Source organism: Podarcis liolepis (genome assembly GCF_965112155.1).
Source record: "Podarcis liolepis genome assembly, chromosome: 14".
In the NCBI taxonomy this organism is placed as follows: domain Eukaryota; kingdom Metazoa; phylum Chordata; class Lepidosauria; order Squamata; family Lacertidae; genus Podarcis; species Podarcis liolepis.
Window position 1 is genome coordinate 46,707,586 of NC_139569.1, and position 26,360 is coordinate 46,733,945.

Consider the following 26,360-nt stretch of genomic DNA (forward strand, 5'->3'; position numbering starts at 1 on the left):
GGGACCCAAGTTTGAGAAATACTGGTCTATACTGACTGGCAGTAGTTCGCTGGGGTTTCAGGCATGTCTTTCCAAATCTTACCTGGAGATGCTGGGGCTTGTACCTGGAACCTCCTGGCCGCAAAGCACATGCTATATCACTGTGCCTCTTCCCCAGAAAACTTAAACACAAGGCACTCACTTTGGTCAAGCAATTAATCCTCCAATGGAAAGGGGAACTTGAAGAACTCTGTGGCTCACAACAGACCTGGGCTATGGACGATAGCATTTAAAATGAACTCATTAGCTGCTGTTTCTGTTGTACCCTTCAACTCTCTGTTCCCATTAATCTGTGGCAAAGAAATATAATCAATCCTGTTGGGTATATCCCATCCTGCCCCCCCCCCCTTTTCTGCTCCCAGCTGTGTTTTTGATTCCCACCCCATCACATCTCTGCTCTGTGGCCCCTGTGGTCCAACTTGGCTCTTGTGGCCTCTCCACCTCTCTTTTTCTCTCTTTCTCTCTCCTGCATTGCTTCTCCACCTAGTCCCAACTCCCCGCTAGCAGAGCCAGCTATTAATAGAGCAGTGGATTTATCGAAAGAGGCAAGCTGACTGCAGCACTCCCCTTGCAAGAGAGTGCCCTGAGCTAATGGCAGGCATCCATTGGGCAGCAGCTGAATGCGCATGGCCACTCAGAGGGCGGTGCAATGTGGCTGGCAGGTGTAAGAGAACCCATGCATGGTGGTAGGCCAAAGGGCATCTGTTTCATCGGAACACGGAATAACCAGGAGCTGGAGAATGAGAAACACAGCCAGTATTTGGATGGACAGGGCCATAATATTCATGGGTAGCAGAAGGATGCAGAGTTAACATCAAGAATGACAAGACATTCATGAAGAACATCAAGTTACTAGATATTCACGAGTAGCCCATACCTTCACAGGTGTCAGACATTCACAGCCAGGAGATCTGTGGATAACTAACAGCAAGGTTTCTGCCTCCAAATTTTTAAATAGTAGCAGCAATAAAGGAATTTTAGAAGGGAAGAAAGAGAAAATGTTGAGTAAAAGGGTCCCTCCAATTTCCTCAAATTTACATACAAATTGCAGAGGAAAAATGGGGTGGTCACCTGATTTTTTTTTAAAAAAAACCTTCTCCTTTTTATGCTTTCACTCCTTTTTTCCTATATGTCCACCCTTCTAGTTCCACCCCATTAATGCTGGGCAAGATCTCTTGGCCCAACCAAGATATCAGATCGTCCTGGTCACCCCATGGCATCATGAGGCCCTGCCCCAAGATCCTCAGTTGTTTGGGGCATCAGAGACCTAAGAACCCTCCTGCCCACTCCTGGAATGGAATGGAATGCTAAGCAGTATCAGACAGATAAGTGCCCTTTGGGGTTTCTTGGAGTCTAGAGTACAGCAGGGAGGAATTTCTCCTTGTTCCCTCGGACTGATGGCCATCAAAATGGAATTTATACTTGCCTGGCCTCTTCTTTCCTGCCTGCCAAAGTGGCCAAGGATAGGCTTTCTTATTCTCTTCCAAGTCTGGGCTCTGACATTTTGATACTATACAGTCCCAAATATATCCACCAAATTCTACCTGTGGCCAGTGAGATTCCTGGTTAGAGCCTCGCATATGCTAATATAGATGTTGCTGGACCACAACTTCCACAATCCCTGAACCATTGACCATGATGGCTGAGGCCCATGGAAGCTGGAGTCTAGCAATACCAGGGGCCAGAGATTTCCCCATCTTGTTCTAGGACAGCATTAACTCTTTGGGCTGGCTTGACTGCCACCCTGCAAAATGGTCACAGGGCCTTTTGGTTTAGCATCCAGTTCCCCACTGTGACCAACCAGGTCGATCTCTGAAACCTAGAAGCAAGGCTTGATATCAGTAACTTTGTCCCCAGCAGCTGATCTTCAGTGGCCTAGCGTCTCTGATTCTGAAGGTTCCATAGAGCTACCATGAACAGTAACAATGGATAGGTGGATTCTTCGTGAATTTGTCTAATCGCCCTTTAAAACCATATGAGAAAATGCCCAATCCTTCATCTCATATCAGTGAAGGAGCTGTGTGTGTCTGAGAGAGAGAGGTGGGGGAAATGGGAGGGAGGAGATAACAGGAGTTGGAATACATAGAAGTAGCCAGCAACGCTTCCTCCAGATATTGCCCAACGAAAATTCTCATCAGTCCCAAGTACCATAAACAATGGTTAGGGAAGATGGGAATTGTAGTACATCAACAACTGGAGGGAGCTAGAATGGCTACTCATGGACTTGAGCAAGGCGGAAAGCTGAGTTGCCAGGAGAGGGAGCAGTAAAGTGGCAAAGAAGCCAAGCAGAAGTTCTTAAAGTTGCTCAGCTATGTGCCAATATGACCATCAAGAGTACAGGGACCTCTTGATAGCACCGGAGGATTGCAAGCAGTGAGAAAGCCTCCTTTGAGTCACCAGTGTTCCTGACAGATTGCTCCCCTCTTGAGGTTGTTTGCAGATGGCCAAAGTGTTTGACCGTGGACCTGCTGAATATGATTATGTCCTCAGCGCAAGGAATTCAGAACCCTTGAAGGGGGGAGATCGGGCAGCCAGCTAGTCGCTGAAATGTGGCTACAGCCCCCTGGAGGTTAAATGGCACCTTAAAGGAAATGTGTTGTTTTTTTAAAGATGGAATTGGATGTAGCAGTATTTGCCAACAGCTTTGCTTTAAGACTAGACGAGAAGATCACTATTAGGCCTCGGATTCTCTACACATCGGCACATTGAGCTCCTGAAATCAGGCAAAAATGACTAAGCCTCCCCAGATATAGCTAATCTAAAGCAAGGCATGGCAGTTATGTTCGGTCATCATCTTTAAACGGTGTGTGTTGGATTTTGTCGGTTTCGTCCCCCTTGAGCTTTTCCGTGTGAACACAGCAGAACAGACTGTGTTACATGTCGCAGGTCACTTGGACTCACATGGGATTTGGTGGGACTGTAGGAAGGAATAGCAAGAAATAAAAAGATGCCGTACTTCCTCAGAAGTTGAACAAGTGAGACATGCAACAAAATCTTGCAGCCCAGAGTGCTCCTCTTCACTTTAGAAGCCAGCCATACCCTAGTCAGTATTTCATGGCCACTGAGCATGCTCAGTCCTCATGGAACTATTTTTGAGGGGTGTTTGTTCCATCTCTCATGTTTTTTCTTTCTAAATATTTGTTTCTGTGCCTCCTGCAAACCTTGGGGTTTCCCCAAGCCTGTTGAAACTTCCCACTTGTGTGCTGTTTTGGTTCCATGAGGACCAACATCTAGCCTTAAACAGCAGAGAAAGAGGGAATGCCATTTCATACAGGCTATGTGAGCCAGTGCAACATGCTGCCAAGAGTAATATCCAGGTTTAAAACCCCACTCAGCCATCAAGTTAATCAGGTGACTCTCTTAAACTTCTCCAAGGATGAAATAAAAAGGTAATTACATTTTATTTAGAATATTCTCAATGAGACTTTCTAGACACAATTTCCAAAATTTGCTCCTTGGATCTATTTTTCTTTCCCCCTTTTCTGTTTCTTCATCTCTTCTCTTCTCTTCTCTTCTCTTCTCTTCTCTTCCTTCATGTGGCTGACCTTAGGGCTCATCATGCTTCAGTTGATCGGTGAATGGTTTGTTGGCCCCTTGATTAGTGGTCAAGCTGCTGCAGGGAACGAAAGGCAGCAAGTTGCTAGAAAGTGACTCTCTCACAGTGCTACCCCTCTTAACCCGAGGTCTTAGTGAGGGTAGCTTCACGCTTAGAGAACATAATGCTTTTCTGGAGCAGGTGGTAGGGCAGTTTGGTGGTGGGTGGGTGGGAAGAAAAAAGTCCTCAGCCACCAAAGGCCTGAGAAATTAGCTGTCCCCACAGTCTCAGATAAATGGTCAAGATGATGGACCACTCAGATCTGAGCAATCTTCACTACTGTTTGATTTATTTATCTAAGCAGGGTGGTTTCCAAATAGCTTGTTTAGTCAGTACAAGGATTTATCCTTGTGCAACAGAACTTCCCCCCTTCCCTCACGAGCCCCTTAAATCTATTCAGGGTTCACCTCTAACCCTTCAGAGCAGGTGCACATTTGAGGAAGGCATGCACAGGGACACGAGTCCAGTTATATAAACAGAAATCCTTATCCTGATGGAACATGTTAGTTGGAAACAACCTCTAATTCATATCACACACATTCAACGTAACTTTTTGTTCTAACAGATTTGTAAGTTGGGGTATGTGTGTTACAAATACATGAAATTAGCACTGTAAAGCAGGGGTCAGCAACCCTTTTCAGCCGTGGGCCAGTCCACCGTCCCTCAGACCTTGTGGGGGGCCGGACTATATTTTTTTTGGTGGGGGGAATGAACGAATTCCTGTGCATCACAAATAACCCAGAGATGCGTTTTAAATAAAAGGACACATTCTACTCATGTAAAAACATGCTGATTCCCAGACCGTCCGTGGGCCAGATTGAGAAGGTGATTGGGCCGCATCCGGCCCCCAGGCCTTAGGTTGCCTACCCCTGCTCTAAAGCAGCGACAGCCCTTTCAAATATACAACAAAATCAAACTTCTCTAAATTCAAGAATGCTCACATCCTTGTGCAAATGTTTATGTTTCCCATTTTCTCGTGAGTACACATAGCCAGAACAAACGATTTACAAACAGGGCAGGTCCAACTGTTGGGCAAAGGGAAGCAGTTGCCTCAGGCAGCTGGTTTTATGTGTCCCAAAAGGACAGCAGATGATTAGTTATTTAAGGTTTTATTATTGGGGGTTTTTTACTACTTGGAAAGGGTCGGTGCATTTGTGGGATGTTCCACCACAGATGCCATAATAATGTGACTAACCTCAGATACCTTCAGCTCAGTGGGGATGACTTTCATTGCTCTGCCTTAGGCAGCAAAATGTCTTGGGCTAGCCCTGGTTATGAAGGCTGTCTGAGGAACATCAGGATAGTAAAATTGTCAGATGTTCATTTGCTTGATTGCTTGTTTGTAAAAAAAAAAAACACTTCCCGCCTCGCTCAGAATATAGAAGGTGCCCTCTCCTATTTTAAAACATGACAGCATCAAACAAGCAAAAAATCCACAGCTCCAGTGTTCCCCTGTTTTCATTGGATAAACTTGTCGTTTTTCCACCCAGAAGCAGGACATAGGACTCAGAACTGGTCAAATTCCAGGCCCAAGGAGCTTCTAGAGAGAGCCTTGCAAAAAGTCCCAGGAGAGGTAGAAATGGCAGTAGTCAAACTGGGAGCCCCATCTCCAAGCAGAAAACCAACCCACCCAGCCAAATACATAAACAGGCACCTAGATGTACAATGCATGCTGGGGAAAAGAGCCCAGCAAAAAAGAGGATCTAGCAAAAGCCCAGTCGCTACACTTAGTGTTATGAAATGTGATCCGGCATAGACAGGCAGTGCCTTATGTAGTGTGGCATAGAAAGTGAAACTAGAGCTATGACTAGAGCACAAGTCTTAGTGTATTTGCTAATTGCTTTCAGACAATAAGTGTTACTGTTAACGTGCTACAATCTCTGACATTCATTTAACACAGGATGCAATTTGGTAAGCATGTTCAGACCTAGGGATGACATTGTCATTTTCAGCTTCTCATATTTCCCATCTTAAATTCAGTTCTCCACATTTCTGCAGCAATTTTCAAGCCGCTCACCAGATGCTTATTAAAATTCATTCTCATGCACAAATTGTTGAATGCAATTTTGGCTAATATACACATTTTTGCTAGGAATTTCCCCAAATGTTTTAGTTTGCTAAATGCATGCATTTTTATGTACAATTCTCCCCAAGATATATGCATTTCTGTACACAACACATTATTATACACAACACATTATTGAAGAACTGCATTGCAAAATTCAGAGAACTCTGAATTTCAATGGATAATTGGGTTTCGGTTTGCATATAGGTTTGAGAAGTGCAAACATTTTCATTAAGATGTAAACAAGATTGAATTTCTCCCCATCCCTATTCATAACACAAGTCTCTTACCCGTTTTCCAAAAGGGAGGAAAATGCCAAAGACTGAGACAATGGGATATTGCCTTTGAAAATATTGAAACAAGAGTCGAACAGCATTGTGTTTAGAGAGCAAAGCTCAGCTCAGCTTCTGCACATATTTACAGGGAGTCCACGGACAATTTGGGACATATAAATGGTATCTTAGAAGTTCTGCTTGAATTTAGGAAATGGTGTAACTGCCTCCCCACACTCATATTTCAGGAGTGGGTGGGGTGTCTTTTGAGAGTGGGGGGCTGAACGTCACTGGTGTTCCTGTGGCTCTTTGCTCTTCCAGCCACCAACTTTAATATTCCCACAATGCACCTGGAATTGTGCTATATCACAATGTAGCATCATTCTGAGGGGCATTCTGAGTGGGGGGATGACAGCCCATACTGGAGGTTGAAAATTTCTCCCAAGAATGCTTCCCAGAGTAATGCTATGAAGCAAGGAGGTTACTCTGGGCATGTTAAAGACAGTGGCAATGAACCAGAGGGATCCTGTTCGTTCCACAGTTCCCCTAGCTTCAAAATTCACCCACCTCCTAAAAAACTGGAAATATTCCTTTCTCACCTGTATGGCTTCTGAATACAGCTATGAAAGCCATTTTGCCTCACTGCTAGCGTATACAGTGAGATACTTTCCTTGAAGACAGGATCATGATAAAAAGTAGCCTATCTGTAATAAAACAGCAATAAAAACAGCCAGATATTTTTTACAATTAAAAACAGCGCCGCACAGCCGTCTGTCACTGGGAGTTTATGGAGATCATCCATGCTGTGTGCTGTGGTGGTGCCACCTCTTGTTCTGTGCGCTGGATCTCAGCCTTTTGCAACTGAGTCACCTGATAGCCAGGGGAGTATTGTGGAGATGCCAGTGTCCAACAATTCTAGTAGTATCAGAAAGTGCGAGAGCAAGAGGTGTCCAAACTAAAATAGGGTTGCCAGGGCTTTAACTCTGGGGTTTGGCAGCACTCTTATCCAGTGGTTTAGAGGTGAATTTAGAAGTGCAGAAGCTCATCATGAAGCCATTGCCCTTAACCGAGTTCCCAAGGATAGCGCAGAAATGCAGACAGCCGTGCAGATCCATTTAATGCACACCCGCACACCAACAACAGCACTCATTGAATAGTAAGCCAGGCTCATGCTCTGGCTTCTCCTCTGCTAAAAAAGGTAAAGGGACCCCTGACCATTAGGTCCAGTCGCGGATGACTCTGGGGTTGCACCGCTCATCTCGCTTTATTGGCTGAGGGAGCCAGCGTACAGCTTCCGAATCATGTGGCCAGCATGACTAAGCCGCTTCTGGCAAACCAGAGCAGCACATGGAAACGCCGTTCACCTTCCTGCTGGAGTGGTACCTATTTATCTACTTGCACTTTGATGTGCTTTCGAACTGCTAGGTTGGCAGCAGCTGGGACCGAGCAATGGGAGCTCACCGTGTCACAGGGATTCAAACCACCGACCTTATGATCAGGAAGCCCTAGGCTCTGTGGTTTACCCACAGCGCCACGCACGTCCCTCTGCTAATATGCCACAAACAATGGTAAACCTTGAAAGCCTTGTCATCCCCTCATCCACTTGAGTGCCAATTAATTACCTTGGTGCTCTGGCAGGTGAGATCATTGTTCATTACCTTGTAAGGCCAGAGGCAACAAGTTGGTGAAGCAGCAGAGATTACCCTTAACTGTTGTTTAGTAGGCTGTATCCCAGCCCCACAAAGTCAGGGGCTTCTTTCCTCCACATTTCTCATCAGAAGTAAATCCGTTCAGTTCCGTGAGGCTTACTCCCAGGTAAGTGGGCATAGAATTGCAGCCTAAATATGCTTTTAATATTTAGCCTGCTTAGAAACAGACTTTTCTAGCGCCTCTGCAATGAGCTGAAATGCCTTTGGCATATTGCATTTTCCAAAATCGCAAAAATAAAACAATTAAATAAACATAACAAGCAGCTGCAAACAGCCTCTAATTATAAAAATAAGAGAGAGTGCCAGACCATAAAATGTGTCAATCAAAACCAAATGCCTTTGCAAAAATAAAAACAACTTTACATATTGCCTTGAAGCTTGTACTGTGCAAGCAATATGAAGCCGGGAAGAAGGGATGCCTAGAAGCCACCACTGGAAAAGCCCTGTTCTGTGTTGCCACCAATCATTTTCATGATGGTGGAGGAACAGAAAGAAAGGCCTTTGCCAGAGGTCCCAACAAGTGGGAAAGTTTATTTGGGGAAGGCAGATCCCGGTTCCAGACTTCTCCAGTCCTGCGCCCTCCAGCTGTTTTGAACTACAACTCCCACCAACAATGAAAATTTCCTATGCTGGCTGGGACTAATGGGAGGTGTACTCCAAAACATCTAGAGGGCTCCATGTTGAGGGAAGATTCCTTAGTCCAATTCATTGATGCCTTGAACCGTCCCCAGGAACAAATCAGGAATCAATGTAGCTCAGACAAGAAAGCAACATCATCCTTACATTAGGCCCCTGAAAGCAGTCTGGCTGCAGCATTCTGCATCAACTAAAGTTTTTAAACACTTTTCAAAGATTGCCCCATAGAGAACTGCAGGCTTGGAAGTGGCAGCCAGCCATCACTGCTTGTTTCATATGCAGCAAGCCTATCCAGACCATTTCTATTTTAGCAAGGCTATCCAGATGTATAATTTAGTTATGTAAGCCTGTCTTAAACTTTTGCTGCTTTTATCTGTATCTTATTGATAATTTATAGGGTTCTATGTGCACCACTTAAGGAATTTTTGATTAAGCGGTTTTCTAAGCTAAATAAAGGAACTAGTAGCCATTGATAGCTTTGTTCCGCATTTGTCTACGCCCCTTTTAAAGCCATCGAAGTTGGTGGCTGTCCCCACATCTTGCCACAGAGGTTTACATTGTTTAAGCATGTGCTGTGTGAAGAAATGCCTTGGTGCGTCCTGACCCTCTCGCCATACGGGTTCATGGAGTGTGCATGCCAGTAGTCTAAACTGAATGCAATCAAGGCATGAGTGATAGCGGTCAGTTCTGACTTCTGGAGAAGTCAGACAGGGTGCAACCGGGGTACCAGACAAGGTTGTGCAAAGGCTCCCCCATGGGTGCCCATGCGCTGAAAAATCAAGCAAGGGTGGTTAAAACAAGAAACTAACAAATGTAAACGCAGTAGCCATCTTTTCCCAATTGCTATCCTTAGGCTTTGAGGTGGCATGTCTTTTAAAACCAGTTGTTATGGACTTCCCAGAAGCATCTGCTTGGCCACTGTAGAAGCAGAATTCGGATGAGTTGGGCTTTCGGTGGGATCCATCAGGGATCTAATTCTGTTACTTAGCCTCTTTACAGGGATAAAACCTGCCTTCAAGAGACAGGTATGAAATCTTGGTGTGGGGGTGGGGATTGGGCTTTGTTTCTGCTAGAACGCCCTCTGCTTTTGTGTTCGGATTCTGTGCCAAGTGAAAAGCAATTCTGCGATCAGAATGCATTGTGGAAGTGTGCATGACGGAACCGCGTCATGAAAAGTGAGCCTAATCTTAATGCACACTGTTCTTCCCATGGGAAGGCAGCATCTAGATTCTAGACAGATAGTTGTTTTCTGTGTGTGTTGGCATAGAGTACATCTAGCTGACTGTTCAAGGCCTCATAAGGCAGTGTTGGTCTTCTGCAAGAGTGGCGTCTCCATTCTCTGCCACAAGCCTCACACCTTGCCTTATAGACTTTGCCCCCAGGCACCCAGAAATTGGCCCCTGCGAGCTGTGAGCAGGGAAGGTTGCTCTTTACTTGTTCGGTCAGTGAAGGGCAAATCCTTTTGGGAAAGGAAGGATCCCGAGAGAGAGAAGGTACAAGCCAACTGTGCATGCTTTGCAAAGCGACAGCTCTTCTCATATTAAGCACTTAGGGGGCCTCCCCACCCTTCTTGATGTAGCCGCTCTGTATATGGATTCTACATACAACTTGTTCTTTCTCAAAGAGAAATAAAGCAAAAGGCAGTCATTCATCTGCATATGTTAAGGGTATACATTTTTTTTTTTGAAGAAAAGTCCAGTTTCTGCATTACAGATTGTCCATTTGCTGGCACTAAAGCTGTGTGACAATTGTGAATGGATGAAATCCGTCTGCCGACCAGACTGGCCGTAAGAGAAAGCTGGTTGCAACTCCCCGAGCAGGACCCTGGTGCAGGCTGGGGGGGGGGATGCATAAAGGTATGACTCAAACTTGCAGCTTCCAGTGCTGCAGTGGAGAGAACAGCCTCCAGACTACAGGCCTGGCCTTCAGAGAATAATCTTTCTTGCTCTCCTCTTGCTGGGACCTGGGCCAGTGGCCATGCTGTGAGCAGGTGAGAGGCAGGCCTGCAAGCAGGCAGCGCCTTGTGCAATGCAATCCTATGCATGTTTACTTGGAAGCAAATCCCTGTGTGTTCAGTGTGCATGGGATTTGAGCCTTCAGATGCAATAGGCAAGCCCTACTGAATGTGATGGGACTTTTAAATAAACAAGCACAGGATTGCACCAAAAGTTTCTCATGCCATTGGACAATCTTTGCCCATGTCAGAGCTAAAATCTGTTGCAAGCGGCAGCTGATTTTGCACCAGGTATGAATATAGGAAGCTGTCATACACTGAGTCACACCTTTGGTCCATCTAGCTCAGTGTTGCCCACACTGGTTGGCAGCAGTTCTGCAGGGTTTCAGGCAAGGGTTTCTTCCAGCCCTAGCCAGTGATGGTGGGGATTGAACCTGTGGCTTTTTGCACACAAGGCAGATGCTCTATCACTGAGCCATGGCATTTCCCATGGCTCAGAATTATCTACACCAGGGGAGTGGGGTGAACCTTGGGCCCTCCAGATGTTGCTGAACTACAACTCACATCAGCCATAGCAAGCACAGACTGGCAGCGTTTCTCCAGGGCATCCTTCCAAGTCCCACCTGGAGATGTCAGGGACTGAATTTGTTTCAAGAACTTTGCAACTTCCATTCTTGTATCCATGTATGGAATTTTCAGGAATGGCGAAACTTGCCGGAAAAATAAGAAACCAAGATAACAAACCTTTTATAAAAGAATGGAAATGGTTTATGGAATATTTACAAATAATCTGTAAAGAGAACATTGGCAGGATTATTGCAATAACCTGCAGTTTTATAAGAGTATCTATTTAAAGAAGATGAATAAATGAGTAAATTAAGTTAATTTGGATATGCAGAAAAGATTAAAAAATAAATTTAAGGAAACGCAGAAAGAAGGGGGAGGAAGTTGAGTTTTGAAATGTTACAATGATTGTAAAAATGTATAAAACTGAAAATCATAAAAAATAGAACTTTGCAACTTCCAAGCCGGGTTACTCTAACATGCTCTCTGGGAAGACTGAGATCTACCTGCAGATCACTGGGTGATTGTCAGTAGATTGGCAAGGGTTTCTGATAGTGTTGAGTAAAATTTCAGCTTGTGGGAGGAGGGATCCTTGCACCTGTGGGCCTTCTGTGCTAATCACTGCTCTCTCAGCCAGTGATCTCTCTACTGCGCCAGATCATTGGTCCATGTAGTTCAGTACTGTATACACTGACTGGCAGTGGCCCTGCAGGATTCAGGCAAGGGTCTCTCCCAGCCCTAGCAGGAGATGGAGGGGATTGAACCTGACTTACCACTGATTCCCAAAGCAAAGAATACAGCGTACAGCCTGGTGTGTAACCGTGGAGTGAGAGTCTCTGAAGAGTCCCCGGGTATGGAAATAGGGACGTTGAATGCTTGCGCCCCAGTTTGCATCTTTGAAATGTTGAAAGGTGGGGAAGCAGGGTGCATTTGGGGAGCCTGCAACAGCCATTTCTGTGATTGTGCGTGTGAGGTTGGGGAGAGAGAAAGAGAGAGACAGAGAGACGGAGGAATTGGCAGCTGGCTGCCCTGTCGGTAACAAGCAGCCGGTCCATTTGTATTCAGAGGGTGGTGCAAGGAGAGAGATGTCTGGCTACTTTGCTACGGGCGCTGCAAGAACGGAGGAGGGAAACATGGGGAAGCTTGAATGGGATGTGGCGAAAAGAAAAAGCGGAAGGGAGACCCAGCAGAGGAAGAGCTGGGAAGAGAGGGAGCAAGGGTGGAAGGGGGACCAACATAGTTTGCTGTGCAGCTACATCCACAATCCCTTGATACGTTGCATCATCAGCATCATTTTAAAAAACCTGTCATTCCATCAAGTGGCTGAGAGCGGTGGTGCACACAGGGTTCGGCACAGCTTAGCTTCACAACCACCCTGTGAGGTAGCACATTTCAGAGAGGGAGCCGTGTTAATCAGTTCCGGGAATTCCAGAAAACAAGAAGCATGTGGCAACTAAAACAACCTGCTGATCTCGAGTTTTGCAGCAAGTTTGTTCCTATTCGTTTAAGACTTGATCTAAATGGAAAGCACAAGGGTGGGGGAGAGTGGCTCTTGGACTGGGGTCCTGCTTAAGGGTTTTGCCTGGCATCTGGGCGGCCACTGTGAGGACAGGATCCTGCATTTCAGGGGGTTGGACTAGATGATCCTCTGGGTCCCTTCCAACTCTATGATTCTAGAGGGGTCGTTGGCCTGATGCTAAGTTCTTATGCTAAGTAAAGAGCAGGATCCATGGAGAAGGAATGAGAGAGAATTTACTCTGCTTTGGTTCTCGTTAAAAGGTTAACCTGATTAATCCACACTTTCCAAAATAAGAACTGAAGCACAACTGTCCTTTGAAATTTGCACACCTCTGAATTTTGCAGTTTGGTTCTTCAGCCAAACAGTGTGTACAAAAATACATATGTTAGTGAAAATAATATTCCCAAGTGCTTTTTTGTTAGGGGGAATTGCTTTCCAGAAATGTGTATCTTAGGCAAAAAGTACATGCAAACATGTTTAGGTAAAGGTAAAGGGACCCCTGACCATTAGGTCCAGTCGTGGCCGACTCTGGGGTTGCGGCGCTCATCTCGCTTTATTGGCCGAGGGAGCCGGCGTACAGCTTCCGGGTCATTCGAACCGCTGACCTCCTGAACGGCAAGTCCTAGGCTCTGTGGTTTAACCCACAGCGCCACCCGCGTCCCATGCAAACATGTATATTAAAAGAAATTAACGCTAACATGCTGGTGAATATTCGTGAGGGGTTATTTTTATTTTTAAGAAAATTGCAAGCAGATGTGGCAATCAGAACTTAAGACTGGGTAAATGCAAAACTGAAAGAAAACCTAAGCCAACACGTTCTCCCATCTGCCGTGCATAAATATATAGAGATCAATTGTGGATGGTGGTGGTCTGGGGACCACAATAGCATGAAATGGGGGTGCAGGGAGAATCTAGCATGTATCCCCCAGATGCACCAGCAGCTGCCTCTCCTGTCTCATTTCCGCCTCTCTCAGAGGTTAGTCAGCCCCCAAAGTTCAGCTTACACAAGGCAGGCTTGACATTTATAAACATCAGACAGTCCCAGAGAATCAATAGAGTTTAATAACCAGCGAGCAAAGCAGAGAGAGACACATCAAAATGACATTGGCCTGTTCAGTAAATGTTATTCTAAATCATACTCACTGGAGTTTTATTACATTAAGCATATAGCAGAGAGACAGATTCCATCAAAGGCCATTTCGCTCATAAAGGTGATTGGCAGCTCAGCAGCAGTGGGCCTCACCTGCTCCCCTCCCTCCCCGTTTCAGGGAAGAAGGGGGGGGGAGAGACCCACAACCACCACTGTTTGTTTCCTCGGTGCTTCATCAGCTGCGAGGATTCTTGATGTAGCGCATGCTGATGACTGGGCTGTCGTCTGAGATTTCACTCCCAACATGGAAACGCAGATATCTTTGGCCACCCAAGCAGGAAGCAGAAGAATCGCTACATGTCTTACCCACTCCGAACATTTCCCAGAAGGAAACCAGTGCAGTAAAGGAGAGGGGCCCCCAAAGCAAGGAAGAGGGAGAAGCTATTGTAGAAGGCTGATTACTTTGCTCCATTACCCTATCCAAGTCACATGTTCCGAAACAATACACAAACTAGAGCATGCAACAAAATAAATGCTAAATAGAAGCATATTTCTGCATTGAGGGTTGTAGAGAGCTTTCAATGTGCTTTCAGGAGTTGCTGTCATTTGCTTTCTTTTCTTAAAAAACAAAAGCCTGTTTCCCTGCCCTCCCCAACCAGGAATCTTTCTTAACCCACACAAAATCAGGTGGCATTTTTCAGTGGACCAATGTTATGCTGGTGCAAGACACCCTTTGCCAACCTGATGCCCTCCAGGGCTTTTGGACTACAACGCCCAGCTAATGGCAGTTGAAGACCAAAAACATCTGAAAGGCACCAAGTTGGCAGCGTTTGGTGCACAAGCACACAAATTTCTAGTTTTGCGGAAATTTTTGCCAGAATTTGCACCCACTTTCCCTTTGGAATTAAGCATCTCAAGTTCCCCCAACCCCAACAAAAACAAGAACAAAATTTGAGATTTGCATGGCTGTTTAATGTAGCATCTTTGTAACAAGAATTGTTGTTCTCTGACAGTTTCGCCTTTCGAATAAATTTGTCTTTACCTGAATTTTCCCCCAGTATCTTTTAAAATTCCCCAGGCCTCCCTATTCTGGCATCTGATCAACACACTAAGAAATTGAATCTTCAGTTTTTAGCTCGCTACACAGACCTTTCGTAATCCTGAGCCTCAAAAAGAGAACTTTAAGCCTTTCTTACACTGCTTCTGTGGTGTTTCTGAGACGTGGATTAAATGAAAACCCCAATCCAGATGTCCACATGATCTCACAAGATATTTGGTCCTGGTTCATCCAGGTACATATCTAGGATTTGGGCTTGTTCACAAGGTAGCTGTGGCCAAAATTATCAGAACTTGCTTCGACCTTGGAAGTCGAACGGAATCCATTCCAGAAGTCCGTTCAACTTCCAAAACATTCAGAAACCAAATCATGGCTTCAGATTGTCTGCAGGAAGCTCCTGCAGCCAATCAGAACCCATGGAAGCCCCTTGGACGTTCGGGTTCCAAAAGAACATTCGTAAACCAGTACAATCCCTTCTGGCTTTGCTGCGTTCGGGAGCAAAAACGTCCAAGTTCCAGGGCGTTTGGAATCCAAGGTATGACTGTATTACAAGATGGCATTCACCACACCAGGGCAAATTGGTACAGTGGTACTTCGGGTTAAGAACTTAATTCATTCTGGAGGTCTGTTCTTAACCTGAAACTGTTCTTAACCTGAAGCACCACTTTAGCTAAGGGGGCCTCCTGCTGCTGCACCTCCGGAGCACAATTTCTGTTCTCATCCTGAAGCAAAGTCCTTAACCCGAGGTATTATTTCTGGGTTAGCGGAGTCTGTATCCTGAAGCGTCTGTAACCTGAAGCATATGTAACCCCAGGTACCACTGTATCTTGCTTTGCCATGGCAAATGCAAGGATGCGTTTCAAAGAAAATAATTTGCAATACAAATGGCATCAGAAATAGGCCCCGTTCTTTTCAACGAGGCTGACTTCAAGATTAGTATGTAGACTACAACCAACTTGAGAGGGTCAAATCATAATGTGACAGTGAATTTGCCACACTAAGAGGTAACTTGTGTCACCCACACCATTTAGCTTCCAGAAATGTTTCTCTATCGTTCCTTACGTTGCTGTTCTTAGCCTGGCATGTCTTTGCCACTGATTCCCTGCCAGCACTTTCAGTGATTGACTGAAAGTTGTCATCCTCAACTTGCGATCCATTGACCACAGTCAAATTGATCTCTGAGTAAGCACACATGGAATCGCACTGGATACCGGCGAGGTGCCAGTTTGGGAAAGGGTTTGTAATACAGTGATACCTCGTGTTAAGAACTTAATTCATTCCGGAGGTCCGTTCTTAACCTGAAACTGTTCTTAACCTGAAGCACCACTTTACCTAATGGGGCCTCCCACTGCCGCCGTGCCGCCAGAGCACGATTTCTGTTCTCATCCTGAAGCAAAGTTCTTAACCCGAGGTACTATTTCTGGGTTAGCAGAGTCTGTAACCTGAAGCGTCTGTAACCTGAGGTACCATTGTAATGGAATCTGCATCCGTAACTAGGATTCAGTTTTCATATATGCATTCAGGGAAGGATAGGCTCATTGTGAGCGGATGCCAAGATGATATCACCATCTGGGAAGGCGGCTCCGCCTACAAGGTATCACGCATTCATCCACCTTATTGTGTGAGGCTTCCTGTCCACTCCCCTTTAAGCTGTGCTTTTGCTCTGTCAACCACAGTCAAGACACTCGCTCAAGGCTGGGAGCTGTGCGCCCCATATCCACATACAAAAAGCCATCTTACTTGTACAAATCAGTGCAATGAGCTGAATATCCCGCCATTCAACCCTACCCATCCCTGCCTTAATGTTCATATTGCACTTTGCTGTTTGTGTTTTAATTTGCCCTGAAAGTCTCTGTACATCTTTGACTTTCTGGGGTCGTGTGTGTGTGTGTGTGTGTGTGTGTGTGTGTGTGTGTGTTATTCGCATTAGCCAACGGCCATGGCAACATAAAACAAGCAATATATACAAATAAAAAGACAGCAGTGGGTAAAAAGGGCAATCAAATGACCAAGATTATCGTTCAGATAGTGTCCCTTAATCTCATTGCACCCTCGATAAGCCTAGCAACCTTTGCATCTGAGGATGGGCAAGTCTGTCTGTTTTGGTTTCCCAGAGTTTCTCATTTCTTCGGTCTTAAATTAAGTTCTCCACATTACAGCATCAGTTTGAGGATTTATTTACTTATTTAAGTGCAATTCTTCCCCCCAAATATACACATGCTTTTATGCAATTTTGTCTAATAAACACATATTTTTTGCAAAGCAATTTCCCTAATATAATGCATTTTTCATACTTTCCCCAATGATATATATGTTTTCATGCACACTTGTCTCTAGTATACACATTTTTGTACACATTACACACTGGAAAATTTTGAAGGTCAGCTCTATTCCAGTTTGCGTATTATTTCGGAAAGCGTGGCTTTGTTAGGTTTTCCTTTAAATGTGAACTAAATCTCATTTCTCTTCCCATCCACCTCCCATCCCTAATTACACATAGATAATGCGCATGCTGAATTAAAGTGTTCAGAATGTACTTAACATCATTTAATATGCACAATTAATATATTTAAATATATATAATTAAATACACAAGAGACGTAATATATTAAATTATTAAACAAATCCAATACACAGATTGCATGTGCTTTTGCTAACAATGCACGACACACAATTTTTTAAAAAAAGGCTTTAAGATGTTTTTTCTTGAATGTTGCCGAGGGCCGCCCAAAAAGGGCTTGTGGGCCACATGCAGCCCTTGGGCTGTGGGTTGCACCACCCTTACACTCCTTTAATGTCTTTTTCCATCACTGCTGCAATCCCTTGTTGACACCAGAAAGCAGCTGACCAGGTTCTCCCTTCCCCTCACAGCATATTCTTCTTTGTTGGCAGGACTGCGTGCACTAATTTGTTTAGTCTTTCTTGTGTACATTCACACCCCCACTTGCCCCATGAAATCTTGCGGAAGGGCCCTAGCTCAGTGGATGGAGCACCTTTGCTTTGCATGCATAGGGACCCAGGTTCAAATCCTGACACCTCCAGGTAGGGATGAGAAAAGACTCCTTCCTCAGACCCTTCGAGAGTTGCTGCCAGTCTTATTTTTCTTTTATGTGCCATAAAAACACAGAGATTACAGGTGTAGAAACTGGGAAAAGTGAATTCAAGTTAAAAGCGTATGCAGATGACCTAGTGATAACAGTGGAAGAACCTAAAACTCCACTCCCTAAAAAATTCAGAATTTTGGGAAAGTGGCAGGATTTAAGCTAAATAGGAATAAAACTAAATTATTAGTTAAAAACAATCCTGAGCTGGATAATTCAATGGCCTGTCTCTGTATAAAGCAGCTTTGTTGGGAGTGAAAAGGCTGTTAAAGAACTCCTGGGCAAGGCAACGCCTTTTCCATCTCTTGCAGCAACTAAAATCCTGCACAATACGGCTTGCCGTCCTGGGCAGCTTGCTTGGTCCAGCTGATTATTATGATTTCCCTTCCACTGTGTGTTTATTGGCTGCTGACTATGCATTGTGTAGCTGAAGGGACACCCGGCGTAATCTGAACCATAATTCTCGGCACACTTTTCCCACTCCACCTGCGCCTTCCTGGACCCCGTTACCCCCCGACTCCGCCCGAGGACCCCCGCAATTATAATCAGCTCACAAAGTAAATTGTTCATCTGTGGCTTGCCTCCCCGGTTGCCATGGCTACCCTTATCAAGCACACGGCACGTCTCCATGGCAACGCCAGGGAAGCACTGGCTGTTGCCCGAGCAACGGATATAATTGTAGTGCTTGTAGGATGGGGAGGGAGGATAAAGCGTGGGGGGGAGAGGGGGGGGAGAGAGGGCAGGCGACAAAGCATGAAATTGCTCGGTAGGTTCAGCAGAAGGAACAATGAAACAGCAAAAGAGCCACGTCCCCTTGGTGTGTGTACAACAAAAGAAGTGACATCCCCTCGATGTGCCTGTGTTATGTGCCTACAAACACAACAAGCAGCATTCTTCTTGTGTGACAAAATTGGAAGCCTTCTGTTCAGTGGGCAAGCGACCTGCTGGGAGAGCGGTTTCGGTTCTAATAAAATAAGGTTCTTTTCAGAATTGTGATGTCAGTTGTTCAAAGTTCTGTGGGGCTCCTGCCCTGGTTTCTGGTACATTCTGTAGGGCCAGGATTTCTCTGGGTTTCACTGGGATTTTGCTGGGTTTCAGGCATCCTTATGAATGAAGGAAGGACAACAAACTGCAGGGATGGGTAGATCTGTCCATTTTGGTTTTTCATTTTTCCACATTTCCCCATCCGTTTGCAATTTTCTTTTCAGTCCTCATGAAAATTCACCAGGATTGCAATGCACATTTCTCTTAATGTGAATATTAGGCAAAAATGCGTGTCTAGTATTCACATTTCCCAAAAACAACTTCCCCTGATACGATGCAATTTTGTATGCTATTTCCAGTGATGCATGCATCCTTACACACATTTTATCCCAGTATATGCATTTTTGTACACATTTCTTGGCACTGCAAAATTCAGTGAAGTGTGAATTTTTGAAAGAGGGGGGTGTTTAGGTTTGCATATTGTTTTGGAAAGTGTGGTTGCGGAAGAGTCACCTTTAAATATGAACCAAATCAAATTTCTTCCTCATCCCTACCTAGGAGCAGGCTTGCTGGGGGGGGGGGGTGGTAACACCCAAGCAGTGGGCTGCAATGTATTTGAAAGGGAATAGTGTAAAATGTCCCATGTGTCTTTGATATGTGGCTCTGTGCAATCCTCAACCTATCTGATCAGAAGTAAGCACCATTGAGTTCATTGGGGCTTACTCACAGGCAAAGTAGGTGTAGGATTGCAGCCTGTGAGTCTGCCAGTGTAATAATAATAATAATAATAATAATAATAATAATAATAATAATAATAATAATTTATTATTTATACCCCACCCATCTGGCTGAGTTTCCCCAGCCACTCTGGGCGGCTCCCAATCAGTGTTAAAAACAGTACAGCGTTACATATTAAAAACTTCCCTGAACAGGGCTGCCTTAAGATGTCTTCTGAATGTCAGGTAATTATTTATCTCTTTGACATCTGATGGGAGGGCGTTCCACAGGGCGGGCGCCACTACCGAGAAGGCCCTCTGTCTGGTTCCCTGTAGCCTCACTTCTCGCAATGAGGGAACCGCCAGAAGGCCCTCAGTGCTGGATCTCAGTGTCCGGGCTGAACGATGGGGGTGGAGACTTTGTGTGTGAACAGCAAAGTAAATGATCATATCAGGGAGCTAGAATGAGCCAGTATGGTTGGACTAGGACCTGGGAGGGTTCAAATCCCCACTTGAAGCTCACCAGACGACCTTTGGCCACTCATGATCTCGTGGCCTGACCTACCTTACAGTGTTGTTGTGAGAGCAAAATGTAGAGTGGGAGAACCATGAGTCCTTTGGAGGGGAAGTGGGATATACAGGAGGTGGTGATTGTGATAGAAATCAGGTTCACAGCAGGGACTGGCTTTGATTAAGACAAAGAGATGCATATAGGGATATCAACCAAGACAGGATCTTCACCAAGGCTCTGGAATTTGCTTCTTAGGGAGCCGACGCCTGCTCTGCTTTTCAACAACTGGTAAAGCTGCTGTTTTTCCATGCTGCTTTTTGTGGTAAAGGATGTTGGCATGCTTATCCTCTGATTTTGTGTATTTATTTCCCACCGTTGTGTTTTACCGATCTTAGAAGAATTGTTTTACTTTTGTGCTTCTTTCTTTATTGTACTATAATTTATTGTTCAATACTTCGTGGGCCCTGGGATTGGGGTGGGGGGAGTGGGAATATAGAAACGCATAACCAATCAGCTTCGACAAACAATGGCCAAGGAACCCAGTAGAGGTGGCCTTTGTCTTTTGTGTCTTCAAGGCAATAGGGATTCAGGGTCGAAAGAGTTCTCCCTGTTGGAACATGCAGGGAGTTTACTATCTAGCTGGTCAGTTCTGGGCACCTTATTTTTATACCGAGAATGTTTCAGGGTTGTTGTTGTTTTTTGGGGTGGGGGGTCTTGCTTCTGTTGCACTGTAGTGCAAGAGTGAACCTCCAGATTGTTGTGGTGCTGTAACACTGGAGAAGTAACAAAACAGAATGATTCATGGTTGGTCAGTAAAAGATTTACCACTATTGTGCTATTATTGCACCAATGAGATATTGCTGGATGCACTCCGATGTTGTGGTGGCAGCAGCTGGGACAAGCCAAGCCTCCTCAGCACTGCTGGCTGATAGCATGGAGCAAAGGAGCAATAGCTTAGTGACCTACCTGAGCCCAGCACCCTGTGAGCTTCAAGTACAGCGGAGAATGAACCTGGGAATTGGTCAGGAGCGGGTAAAAAGGTAAAGCTAAAGGAACCCTGTATGGTTAAGTCCAGTCGAAGGCAACTATGGGGTTGTGGCACTCATCTCGTTGCTGAGGAAGCCGGCAACAGACAGGGCATGACTAAACCGCTTCTGGAGCAACGGGACAACATGATGGGTACCAGAGCGCGTGGGAATGGGTATCTTTCTAAAGCCCGTGCAGAAGGCACCCTAGCAACTGTCCGTCTCCCAAATCTGCTCCTCAGTCTGCCCATATAAACATTGGGAGATTTTCTGCGTGGGAGGATGGCACACTATTTTTTTTATTTTTTATTACTACTTTCTCTTTTTTGCTTCTGAAATTTTGTGTCCTTAAGAATTTTGTGCCCAGGGCAACTGCCCCTGTGGCCCTTTCCACGCTACGCCCCTGGGTGGTGGTGAATCTGGAAAGGCTATTCCGAGGGCAACACTGAGACTAAGGAGACGGAAGCAGTGTGATCCACTGAATTGGAGAAGGCAGGCCAGTGAAGGCTGGCTGATGGTAGACTGATGTTGATGGAGCAGGGCCTCATTCACTCCAGAGGACCAGCCTCCACTGGATTCTAGCACAAACCCATCTGGAGTAAAAGGCTATGGATACGTCTGAAGCCCCTTTATTGCTGCTTTTCCTCACGAGCGCAGTAGATTGGCCTGCCGTCAGTCAGGAGCTGCTTGGGCACATTTGGGAAGCTATCGGGGAACTGCCCATGTTGGCCCCCTCTTTGCCTTCCCATTGCTGGGGCACAGTGAGAGGGAAGATTGATAGTGTTAGCCTTGGAGAGTATGTCGCACAGTGTTAGCTCATTTGAGAGCAATTTATCTCATTTCCTGCAGGGCTATACAGATCTGCAGAGGCCCACATGGCAGGCAGGTTAGAAGAGCATACATTGAGGATGCGCAAGCGCCATTAATGCTCTCCAGCCACAGCAGGCCATTAGGAGACTGGCACAGTGCCCTGAGCCACTAGGACAGTCCCAGGCACAGGAAGGACCCATTGGACAGAGCTTTATCTCGGGGTGCTAGCACTACCAATCGGCTACCATTCTCCTTTGTTATCCTCTGTTTATCCCAATGTAATTTAACGTGCTCCAGGTGAACAAGTCCGACTTGTTGCATCAGTATATTCATGATTTCCTGAGACTAAGAGCTCCAAGACTTTGTGTGCTGCCTCTTCTGGAAAGGGAAGGTGTAGGGATTGCAGTTTTGTGTTGAGTAGCAAAGAACACTTTACTTTGGTCCCTCATATACAGCTCTATTATCATTAGCGCCAACTAGCGAGACTAACTGTAACTGCACTTACTTTACTACTACTACTATTAAAAATTGTATACCGCCCTATACCTGCATGTCTCAGGGCATTTCACAGGATAAAATCACAATAGAAACAGACCCCGTATATTACATGGGTATGTTCGCAACACCAGCTGATTTCCAAAGGATAACAGGGGCACTGAATCTGCATGGAGTCACTGAGAAGTATTCTGTTTCCAGGTCTGGATGCAGAAAAGTCCATTTCTCGTTACAGTGGCGCTAAGCTTTGCATCCGAGGAAATGGCCTCCGTGTCATGATGTAGCACAGGGTGTTTTGCTCAGAGGGATGTTATGCAGGCTGCTTGGTGTGCACCCCCCTGGCACTTTTAAGTTGGGGTGGGGAACCTATGGTCTTGCAGATGTTGCTGGATTGCTGTTGTTGGAGTCCAATTACATCTGGAATGCCTTATGAGGAACGGTTAAGGGAGCTGGGCATGTTTAGCCTGGAGAAGAGGAGGTTAAGGGGTGATATGATAGCCGTGTTCAAATATATAAAAGGATGTCACACAGAGGAGGGAGAAAGGTTGTTTTCTGCTGCTCCAGAGAAGCGGACATGGAGCAATGGATCCAAACTACAAGAAAGAAGATTCCACCTAAGCATTAGGAAGAACTTCCTGACAGTAAGAGCTGTTCGACAGTGGAATTTGCTGCCAAGGAGTGTGGTGGAGTCAGTCTCCTTCTTTGGAGGTCTTTAAGCAGAGGCTTGACAACCATATGTCAGGAGTGCTCTGATGGTGTTTCCTGCTTGGCAGGGGGTTGGACTCGATGGCCCTTGTGGTCTCTTCCAACTCTATGATTCTATGATTCAGTTTCCCCTCCACCGAGGTAAGAAAGGAGAGGAAGAAAAACAACAACACAGCGCTCATATCTGAGAAGTGAGACATGCACACCTCTGAAAAGTATTAGATCTCTCCCCCCCCCAAAAAAATGAAATGAATTGTAGAGTTGGAAGCAACCACAGGCAACCTTGCTGTTTGCTGTGATGAAATTGCATAACTTATGTAATTAATTAGGTAAATTACAAAAGTTACATGGCCGTTCCACTATTCTGCCCCATGGGTTTCAAAGCAAAGGAAACACAGTGCATTTGGGGAGAGGGGATGTAATCATCTATATATCATTTGCGAACTGAAAGCAACAGCAGCAGCAAATACCAATCGTATCTGCTGGATTGATTTCTGTGCCAGACATGGGACAAATAAGCAAACAACAGCAATTTCCACTCCCATTTATGTTTTCAACAGAATTCTTTGGCCTCCCTACTCTAGGGGCATGCTCACCACCACAAAATTCTGGGCTGAATTCTCCAGTCCAGTAGTCCTATTTTGCATCTGGCTCTGCTTGGTGGACTTTGGGGTTCTAGATAACAACGGCAACCACCACCACAAACCCGTGAGCATGACATCTGTCTTAGGAGGCCAGAGATGGGTCTGTTTTGCAGAGTTGTGCCTCGGATCTGTACTTAATCTTGTTAATCAATATGTTATGTTACCGATACCGGTTAGGATCCTAAATTCAGCATAGAATCATAGAGTTGGAAGAGACCACAAGGGCCATCGAGTCCAACCCCCTGCCAAGCAGCATCCAGGGTCCAATACACGAGCACCACCCAGGCTCCATACCCCAAGAGGCACAAGCAAAAATAGGCAGGCAAAGAAAAATGGCAGGCTTTGCCCATCAGAGTGAGAGGGAGGAAATAAGCAAACTGGACCACTGGAACACAAGAGAGAAACAAATCATTAAAAGTGCCTAACTTTATTTTTTTAAATGTCATTTTCCTTAGAGTCACCCAGTGTCTCAGGCTTCTATTGGAAGGTCCTCTGTTTGAAGGACTGTCCTGTCCAAGTATGGTTTCAAGCACCCTTCCCTGAGTGGTGGGACTTTGGATGGTGTTGGGTTGACTCCCATCAGCCCCAGCTATCATAGCTGACTGAGAAGGATGATGGGAGTTGTGGTTCAGCCTCATCTAGAGGGCACCAGACTGGGGAAAGTTGGCTTAAAGAGAAGGAATACTCTGAGAGGAGAGAAGGCACACAGGTCACCTGGGCACAGTCTTCTGCGTTATGGCGAGAAGTATTGTATTTCTACTTACACGACAGTTACTTTCTAAATTTGCATTTACAGTGGTGCCCCGCAAGACGAAATTAATTCGTTCCGCAAGTTTTGTCGTCTAGCGAATTTTTCGTCTTGCGAATCACGAAATCCCATAGGAATGCATTGAAAATCAATTAATGCATTCCTATGGTCAAAAAAAGTCCAAACAAAGCCAAATTTGGTACAACAACAGTTTATTAACTGCTCTTTAAAGTCACACATACTGTAAAGAGCAGTTCAAAAATTGAAGGGAAAATAAATTAACTTTATAAACAAAACATGTCTTTGTTTTTAGACAAAGGAAACAAAGTCGCGAGACGTTTTCGTCTTGCGAAGCAAGCCCATAGGGAAATTCGTCTTGCGAGGCAAATCGAAAACAGAAAAACCTTTCATCTAGCGAGTTTTTTGTCTTGCGAGGCATTCGTCTTGCGAGGTACCACTGTATATACATAAATTAACCCATGCAAATTTCATTCAAATCTGCATCTTTTTAAATCTTTTTTTAATCCTTCTCATACTTTAGCAATGTATTCCCCCCTTGGGAGGTGGAGTATGGCATTAGCGGCAGTCTGCAACCACTGGGAGAAAACACTTAGGAACAAACTTGTAAATAGTAAACTAAAATAGAGTACCCAAAACAACCTTTTTTAAAAAAAAAAAATTACACAGCTTCTTCGTACAGTATATCTTCATCCTGTAGAGTGTTTGCATTATCTATGTTAAATCTTTTAAAAGACAGAATGGTGTTGGGAAAAGAGAACAGTGTGAGTCTCTTGTTGTGGCCATAAGTGCAGTCACATAGAAGCTAACTCTAACTGGACCAATTGCTTTTCTCCATATATAGCAGTGGTGGGATATATCCTGATTTGCAGACCTGAATTCTCCCCGTGCTTTAGTGTGCTGTCTTGTGTTGCTAAAGGGCTGCCGGGCTGCCTCATCCTCCTGGGGACTATATCTTGCTGCCAATGTAATCTTTGTCAACAGGATTTGGAAAATATCCTCTGGGAACACAAGAGCTGGAGAAACAAACACAGAGAGAAATAATTATTACTGATTAACCATTAGCTACATCTCCACATGGTGCTCCACTTGCATCAGTGTGCCAGGGAGAGGGTGGGGGAGATCCCAGGTAGGGGTTTTGCCCTCCCCTTCCCCAAGCACACACATATAGCTTGAGCCGCAAGAGGGGCTGCCCCCTCTCTTGACATCTTTTGCTGACAGGCAGTGTTGCCTGGTCTCCATTGAGGCTGATGGAGTGGGAAGCAGGGAGCCCAAAAAGTAAGTTGCACCAGAAACAATTACAGGCACAGCCAACTAGTTCTAAGGGTGCTCCACTCCTCTGTCCAGCTGGGGTTGGCTGAGTGCACATTGGGGGTAATGACGCAGCTCTCAACTCACCCTAACAGACAGGCCTGCACTGTGACAGGGGAAAGAAAATCTCACTGGGCCTAACTTTCTGTGGGGCACCAACTCAGGGCAGTTATAGAACAGGAAGGGGTTGAGACCATGAGGGTGGTGGAGGGTGGTCCATTGGGGTGAGTTACAGATTGGACAAACAGGCCAAACCTTACGCCAAAGAATAAACGGACATAAATCTGACATCAAGAATCACAAAACAGAGAAACCAGTAGGAGAACACTTCAATCTCCCAGGACATTCTATACAAGATCTCAAAGTAGCTGTTTTACTACAAAGGAATTTCAGAAATAGACTGGAAAGAGAAGCTGCTGAATTGCAACTCATTACCAAACTTAAAACCATGGAGAGACCTGGTATGAACAAAGACATTGGATTCTTATCTCATTATACATGACTAAGCCATTTTTCACCTTCTCACCCCTTGCCTTTTCCTGTAAGACCTATTGCAGTCGTTAAGAGCCGTCAACAGGCTCATCTCAGCTATCTGCCAATCTCCCATTCCCACCACCCTTCTGAGTAATACCCCTCCCCACCTTCTCACTATATAGAAGGATCTGGCAACTTCTGTTTCAGTGTATCTGAAGAAGTGTGCATGCACACGAAAGCTCATACCAAGAACTAACTTAGTTGGTCTTTAAGGTGCTACTGGAAGGAATTTTTTTATTTTGACCATTGGGGTGAATG

At 45.2% G+C, this 26,360-nt stretch overlaps 1 protein-coding gene and 1 long non-coding RNA gene across 11 annotated transcripts in view; one reads left to right on the forward strand and one right to left on the reverse strand.

Annotated features, from left to right (window-relative positions):
* The window catches only part of CELF6 (CUGBP Elav-like family member 6), a 196,132-nt gene that overhangs the window by 96,148 nt on the left and 73,624 nt on the right, over window positions 1-26,360 (forward strand). The window lies entirely within an intron of this gene.
* Window positions 3,417-6,296, reverse strand: LOC310693790. The gene is made up of 2 exons (XR_014519386.1): window positions 5,990-6,296; window positions 3,417-3,652 (listed from the first exon to the last, which is right to left on the reverse strand). It is a non-coding gene; the product is annotated as an uncharacterized lncRNA (long non-coding RNA).